The sequence below is a fragment of the Cygnus olor genome, chromosome 9 (genome assembly GCF_009769625.2).
Source record: "Cygnus olor isolate bCygOlo1 chromosome 9, bCygOlo1.pri.v2, whole genome shotgun sequence".
In the NCBI taxonomy this organism is placed as follows: Eukaryota; Metazoa; Chordata; class Aves; order Anseriformes; family Anatidae; genus Cygnus; species Cygnus olor.
The window spans coordinates 10536757-10545020 of record NC_049177.1 but is presented as its reverse complement, the minus strand read 5'-3'; positions in this window follow the sequence as shown (position 1 = coordinate 10545020).

Genomic DNA, 8264 nt, shown 5'->3' with positions numbered 1-8264 from the left:
ATGCCTTCAGAGAGCTGGGGTCCTGGGAGGGTGCGATCCTGCATCCTTCCTTTTGCACCTAGAGGCAGAGGCTGCTTTCCTCTGCTTTTTCTTGCCCGCAGACGGGCGGTGTTTTACCACTGTCTCTGCGGGCAGCCGCAGCAGTGGGACCACACAAGCCATTACCGCTTTGCCTGGTTTTGTCCTTTGCCTGCAATCACTACAATTAATTCCTAAAACACGGCAATTATTTAAAAAGCACGGCAGAGACGACGCAAGCCACCGCGTTGCACAGCAGGCTCTCGAACCCCAGGCGTGCAAGGGGACCCTGGATCCAAGCAGCATGCAAACAGCAGCCACAGCCCCAAACCCGGGCAAACACAAAGCTGCCTTAATTACTGCTCCCGCCGCAGCCTGCTAATTTGCTGATACCAATGTCTTCCAACACAGCCCCTGTGATCTGCTTCGTAATTGGGATGCTTGCAACAAGCTGGGAGGACGAAGCCAAAAGGAGCTTTTCTTTTTTGCTCCCCCCATGTTCTGCAGTAATCTTTGATCGTGGCGTCTGCAAAGGTCAAGTGTATTCCTCATTAGCCTCCAGACCAGTGTCTTCAAGAGACTCTGAAGTCCTCGAGATCTAAGGGAAGGGAGAGGTATAGCATGAAGGGGGGTGGGAGACACATTAACAACCCAAAAGCCGTAGGATCTTCCTCCAGGAGGTTGCTGGACAGCTTTGTCAACAGCTCTGGTCCTTTGCAGGGTGCAGGGCCCAGCCTGGTGGGCGATGCCGGCCCTACAGGACAGCTGGAGGGAAGCCAGAGGGTGTCCTGGCATTGGGGTGCTTTAAAAAGTTCACATGCAAAATGGTTTCTGCAGGGAGAAATAGCCTTTCCCAGCAGACTCGGTGCAAAATGCTGCTTCTCCCTCTGCATCTTAAAAATTAGCATCAACATCAGCGTTGCTGAGAGAAATAGTAGCTGGTAAAAAAAGCACGTGTCAGTAAGCGAGATACTTCAAAATGCATTAGAGAATTGTTCCTAACAAAGATGGATTAATCATTTTGCAGAAAAATATATATATATATTTACACATAACAAAACCCAGAAAAGAAGTCTTCCTTTTGAACGTGCTTTCACAAAAACAGTTCCCCTTTTAATACTTTCTCTGATCAGAGAAGTTTACAGCAATTCCTTTAAACTGTCATTTGCTGAACCTTTCCCGGTGCTGTCACCACTGCAGTTTTTCTCCTTCTTTTGCAAACGCCGCGTTTGAAGGGAGAGAAGAACGCAGCAGAGCAGCACAGCAGAGGCTAGGGGCAGGCTGCGAGCCCCCAGGGCCGGACGACCCCAGCCTGAGATGGCAGGAGGCGGGAGGCGATGCTCAGGATTCCTGCTGCCTTAGGAAGAAGACTTCCCAAGGTCTTCCAAAAACTCAAATACCCCAGGAGACGTCTCAACGTGCCCTATCCAAAAGAGCAGAGCTAGTGATTCCCCTCCCACCCCTAACTGCTGCAGAGGCCATAGGGTTGTGGGGTCATGCATTGGGCTGTGATAAAGGCACAACCATTCTGCTTCCCTGGCGGCCCCTTGGGCTGCACCCAGCCAGGTCCATATGCACAGGAGAAGCCTGTCCTGCTGCCCCCCCATGCCGCAGGCAGGTTTTCTGCATGTGGCAGGGGTTTTCTCTGGGGCCCAGTCCCTAATTAACGTGCGCAGGGTTTGGTTCTCCAACTGCCTGCTGTGACTTGCAAATCCCATCCATAAGAACTTGCCCGGATTTTCAAATAAATGCAGAGCCCGCTTTTGAGCTTGAAGCCGTACATTAGTCAGACTCATTTGCCTAGGAACATAAAAGTCCCTTCCTATTTATCTCCTCATTTGAACTACATAAATAGCCCACAGCAAAAATCCTCATCTTTCCACTATTCCAGCAAATAGCGGCCTTTGAAAAAGAAAAATTAGTGGTAGGTAATTATTTTTGAGGCAGATACCAAAATGATAATTTCTTAAACAATTACTTTGAAATATTAACAATTGTTCTCTAAATTCCAATTTAATTCCTGATATGAATTATAGTTTGTCAGATCTGTGCTTCTGAAGCATTTGTTCCTCGAAAAGAACATAAAAAATGCCAGCATAACCTTTTGCCTCCTCACCCTCCAAGCAGAGCAAAACGCCTTCACTCTTGTTTTAGCAACACAAATAATTAAAACACAAGAGAATGTTTGGGATTTGTACAGTTGTTTTTGGCATCTTATTCATATTTATTTGATCTGGAAGATATAATTTTAATTAAAAGCTCATTCTCTCTTCCTCTCCCCCTCCCAGAGAATAAATTATTTATAACGCCTTCACTGCTTCGCACTAGCAGACAGGCAGAGCAGGGGAAGTTGGATGCTGGCAGGGAACTCTTCCCCTTGAAGAAAAAGAAAAAAAAAAAAAAAAAAGGCATTTTCTTCTGTGCAGGGCTTCAATTTGTTTCAAAACGCCCGCCTGGCTGGCAGCTCAGGAGCTGGGATTATTTGCTCCCCAGATTATCTGCCCATGGGTACACACCAGCCCCCGGCCACTGAAGCACGGGCACTACACAGACCTGCTCACCCACTTTCCCCTCTCCCCCGCTGCTCCCCAGCCCACAGCCCTTCCTCTTCTCGCCACTGGGCTTTGGACGCAGCCTGGTGCTGTGCTGGCTTCAAACAGCTGGCCACGTGCTAAAGCCAGGGCAGACTTCCCACTGAGCTCAGTGCTTGTCGGAGCCAGCCCCAAGCCCCGTAGTTTTGCTGGAGTTTCTCCAAGCATTGCTAGCTCGAGCACTGGCACGGGTTGCCCCGAGAGGTGGTGGAGTCTTCTCCTTGGAGATGCTCAGAAGCCTCCTAGATGTGGTCCTGGGCACCCTGCTCCAGGTGGCCCTGCCTGAGCAGGGCTGGACCAGGTGGACCCGGAGGTCCCTTCCCACCTCAGCCCTGCTGTGGTTCGGAGATTCAGAGCTGTGCACAGCATAAGGGCTATGTCCTCCTTGTAAGCATGATGTACAGAGGTAACAGGGTCCCCCAGCATGCAGAGCAAAGTAGCAGGTGACTCCAGCAGGTACCCGGTACCACATTACTGGGAAATACAGCCCTGCTCCTAAGTGGGCTGCTCAGGGGCTCCTGATGGTTAAAATGTGACTCCCAATAGCAGCCATAAGAGTTTTAGTTAAGCTAAATTACCCCTAATTAGTGCTAGTATTGATAAGACGCTGCAGGTAAGCATTTGAGCTGGGTCCCCATCCCTTTCTTCTTTACACAGCAACTCAATGTGACCACTTAATGCCCTGGTTTCCATTCAGCACGACTCCGATTTCCATAAACGAGGTAAAAATGCTGCCACAATATAGGTCAGATAATTAAATACTAGTACCTAGAATTATTTATGAGACTTTATAGCTATGCAAATTGAGCACTTGAAGCATTTTCATAAGTATTTATGAGTAACCAGGAGGAGATCAACCCAAGCTGCCAGCTGAAAGCCAGGGCTGGGTTTTATCTAAAATTAGCCGCCCCGCCTGCTGGCGAGAGGTCTTTTTCTCCAGGTTAATAGCTGTCCTTGCACCTTGGGGAGGTCTGCTTTTCAGTTTTTATTTTTTCACAGTATGAGTTAAAGGTTAAATGTCACCAATTTAATGCAAAGGAAGAGGCTGTTAGCATGACTGCGTAGAAGAACACACAATTGTGTCTTTGCAAGTCAAGGACAAAGCCCAGCTGCAGAGCTGGCCTGGGGGCTGTGGAGGTTACGGGGAGCCCTAGGGGGGGCTTGAGGGTCACGGTGGCCCTGGCAGGGGATATGGGGGGCTCTCCTTCCCCCCCCAGATGCAGACATGGTCCTCATGCATCTGCGCCGTCTGCACAGCAGCTCGCTCGTCAGCCCTGCCTGGAGCTGCAGCGCCCATCGTGCACATACGTGCACACACATGCACATACACACATGTGCACCCACACACACGTGCACATGTGCGCAATCCTGAGCTCCCTACACATGCAGCAAGAGGCAGCGCATTCCCCATCCAGCCCCAGGGCAGCTGTCCTCCATCAAATCTCCCCAGACGTGGCACTTTATCTCAGTCCAGCCCCAGACGGGTGTTTCTCCTCACAGAAGCAGTTCTTCCAGCTCAGTTCACATTTATTCTCTTTTTCTTCCATGCTGCTTCTCTTCGCCCCGCTCCCTTTTCCCTTTCTCGCTGGCCTCAATCTCCAGATATTGCCAAACTTTCGCAAAGAAAGAAACTGCTTTCAAGTCAGACTAAAACAAACAAGGTCATTGGAAAAGATAAAAAATAATGAGTTCCTTTCTCTAGGACTCTTTTCTTGTCTCTCCCCCCGCCTCCCCCCTTTCATCTCACTCCAGAAAAGAAAAATAAATCTTTACTAATCCCTTTGGAGCCCTGCCTCCAGATCTGCCTGTGATGCGAGTTGTAGCCGCAGTGAAAATGTGGCCTCATACTCCAGGAAAATCAAATTATTGCTCAGGCCCCCACAGCTCCCCATCCACCTCTGTCCCGGACCCACTTCTCCAGGCAGGAGCAGCACAGATTAGTCACTGGCCAATGACTTCTTCTCTTGTTTTTTTTGATTTTTCTCAGCTCCTCGGGCTTTGGAAAGCGAGGACAGTCTCTGAGCTGGGCTTTAAATAGCTGATTACAGAGGAACCAGCAGAGAAGGAGGAGGGAGCTCTGGGGGAAGGAAGGTGATTTGGGCACCCTGGGGACTTTCTCTGCCCTGGGGTGCTCAGCACCAATGTCCATGAGAAACAGCATCAAAAATAAAACCAACACCAAATACACGCGCAAAACCAAAAACAAACAAACAAACAAAAAAATCCTGTAGTCATCTGGGGAGAAAAGAGTTTTAAAACGCTGAACTTTTTTTGCTCTGCTACTTTTTGAAAAGGAATATTCTTCCAGCTAATGTACTGAAGTGACATTGAAGGCTGAAATTGAATAAAACATTTCATTTGATCTAAAATTAATCGGGGTGGGAGGAGAAGGGTTTATTTTGGTAGGAAAAAAAAATCAAAGGGTCTGTACTTTGCATTGATCCAAACCACTTCTTGGTTGAATTTTTTCAGGAGGATTGGGCAGTGAGCTGGGAAGTTTCTCATTTGTGCAACTCTAACTGGAAGACCCAAACCAGCGAGTACTTTCCAGTTGCAAAATGAAAAGCAGGAACGGGCTCAATGGGAAGAGGTCATGCTTGCTCTTTCTTCCATTTTAATGGCTTGCCTGCTTGTGCTCAGCCAGAGGAGCTGGACAGGCTGGGCAGAGAGCAGTCCATCATGTCAAAGGGAGACAGCGGTGCCTTCTTGCCCTCTTTGAGGCATTTTAGGGGCTCCCCCTTTTCACTCAGTTGCCTAAAAGTCAGCATGCCTGCTTTAATTCTCAGACCCAAGTCATGCATTGCCCTCAAATCACATATCAGCGTCAGCACCCTCAGGTGTGCTGATCCCCTGGGAAGGAGGGATGGGGCAGAAGCCCTCAGCGCTGCACTGAGGTTGCGAGTGCTGGTCTCAGGAAATATATTTGGGGTAAAAGACATTGCTTTTGTTCTCCTGGCCAGCTCTCAGCCTCACCTGGAGCAGTCCTTGCAGCCGGCCGCCACTGGGACCAGCACCACCACCAGCAACCAGCCCGAGGCCGGGGGACCAGGCTGTGGCGCTGAGCACCCTGCACCACCGCAGGGAGCCCAGAGCTGATGAAATCAAAGCAGCTTGAAATGAGGACTGCTGTGGAGGGAGGGGGGCGGAGGGGGGCTGTTTTCTTTCATGTCCTTTAAAGCTCCCATTTTGTCTTAGAAATAAAAAATTAAATTAAATTAAATTAAAAAAAAAAAAAAAAAAAAAACATTTTTAGGAGGCTGCTGGGATTTACTGCTCCTTATCCTCAATGGAGGTGAGGTTGGATGAGTGCACCCAATGGCCAGCGGAGGGATGGGGAGGCGTGGGGCCAGCTGATGTCGGGGCTGAAGCAGCACCGTAGGGACCCAGCACTGGATGAAAGAGCACTGAAACCACCGCCTGCGAAGAAATGCTGGGCTTTAATCCCAGCCGGCCTGAATTTTCTGCGTGTTTGTAAAATAAATGATCTCTCTGTGCTTAGCCAAAGCAGTTATTAATGTTTTCATTCCAGAAGAGAAACGCAGTACAATTTCAGTACCTGCTAGTTATGAATAATGAACACATAAAGCAGAAATAATCAGCATTTGTTTTTAGGACATGGGTAACAAGAAGCCAGGGCTACTTCCAACAGCTAAAACCTGGCTTGACCTGCACTTGGATGGGAACCCCCAAAAAGCTTCCCCATGGGATGGAAACCTTCAGAGAGCCGCAGACCTTCTGCCTCGGGTCCAGGCGTGGTGCTCGGTGGAGGCAAGATCAGCCGCTCCACAGCACGCTTCGCACGATATCACGGTTCATTATAAAGGGACACGATACACTGGCAGCGTCCTAACCTAATGAAAGTCTTATTTTCCAGAGTAACAGTTCATTACTGGACTCGCTGTGCAGTGGAAACCCCTAAGGTGGGAAAAAGAAAAAAAGAAAGCGCAGGGCTGCTGGATGCGTAGCGAAATCCTTGTGGGCTTGGGCATTTGCAATTCCGCTACATCTCTGCAGGAGGGCGGATGCTACTTGCTCTGAATCCAAGGGCTTTTTAGGTCTGTATGGTTTTTTAGGCTTCTATGGATGCTTTAGGGTATGGATGCTATCACCATGTGGTGGGAAGTGAACCACAAACACCATCGTATTCACCTGGCGGCCAGTAACCTCTCCTTGCTGGTGTGAACAAGAGAGTCTGTATGCAGGTGCCTGCATGTCCTGGCCCAGGAGATCTGATTGCCAGCTCCCAAACCACACAGCCACGTGTGGTGCGTTGAGGTGGGTGAGCTCCAGAGCCCCTCGGTACCCTCTGCCTGCAGCTCCCCGGGGCACCCCCAGCTCTGCCCAGCTGCAGGGGCCCTCGGGGGGCTGTGACTGCAAGGGAGACTTCCCAAAGCTGTGTGTGTAAGAAAAGGGGAGCACAAGCCTTCCTCCCACCTGCAGAATCTCCAGGACTGCCACCACAAGCTGTGGCTCCTGGACAACCTGCCAGGAGCCTGCAGAGACACGTCTGGTAAAGCAAATCTGCTCATCGCTGTTTCTAGCAGGAAAAGAAGGCAGAGTATTGTCATCCGTGCCTTTTCCCCTCTCATCTGTTCACAAAGAAATGGAAAACATAGCAAAGACAGCCACCCGAGAGCGTCTCCTCTCCTGGCCCCCCCACCGGGAGGAGCGATGCTCTCAGGGAGCCCAAGGTCGGGATCCAACCCCGCAGCCAAAGCAGAACATCCACACTGCCATCACTCAGCCACAAAGCAGCACTTTTTCCCCACTTTACAGCCAAGGCACATCATCCTCAAATACATCATCTTTTCCCAACAGCTAGGACTGTTTAAAAAATGAACACTAACCAACATGAAATGTTGTGAAATTGCAGTTGCTTGTACGTTTTCCAGGAGGGAAGATGGTTTGTCTCTGCTAACAGCACCGACTAAAAGACACATATTGAGTCTAAAACTTGTCTGCACCCTCCCTATCATCAACAGGAGGAGAAACCTCCAGAGAACAACTGAACCCATCTGCCATGGGCACCCTTTGGGCCAGGACAAATCATCTTCTGCACGGAACCTGCTCCTGCACTGACTACAGAGAGCAGCAAAATGAGTGTGCACCTAATTTTTACATGCCTGGTGAGGTGAGAGGAATCCCAGGCCATATGTTTAAATACATTTGTTCTTCCTTCCTGACATCCCTCGCAATTATTAGCAGTGTCCCCTCCCAGCTTCTTTACCTGGCACATTATTGGATGTGTCCATCACTGCAATGGGAGTGCTGCTGCAAGGAGCAGCAAGGAGGGAGTGCTCTGGTGTGGGTTTGGCACAGCCGCCCATCCCCACCCACCCTTCCCCAGCACACAGGCTCCGTTACACCTTCTTTCCCAAAGGGACACGCTGAGCCCAGATGAAATCCAGTAATCCCCTTCTCTGCTTTCCTGGTGCCTTTTGAATGCCCAAAGGTGGAAGCATGCAGTGTGGAAATGAAAAGCCAACGTGCTTATGTCCCCCTCTGCCACAGGCTTGAAGGGTGAGTACAGGTGACACGCCTCTGCCTCAGTTTCCCCTTCTACAGAATAGGACTCACTACGCCAAGCCACCTTCAGGAGTCACATGAAGCTCTTGGGAGGGAAGGGAACATAAAGCTGGTCGCTCCATTTATAGC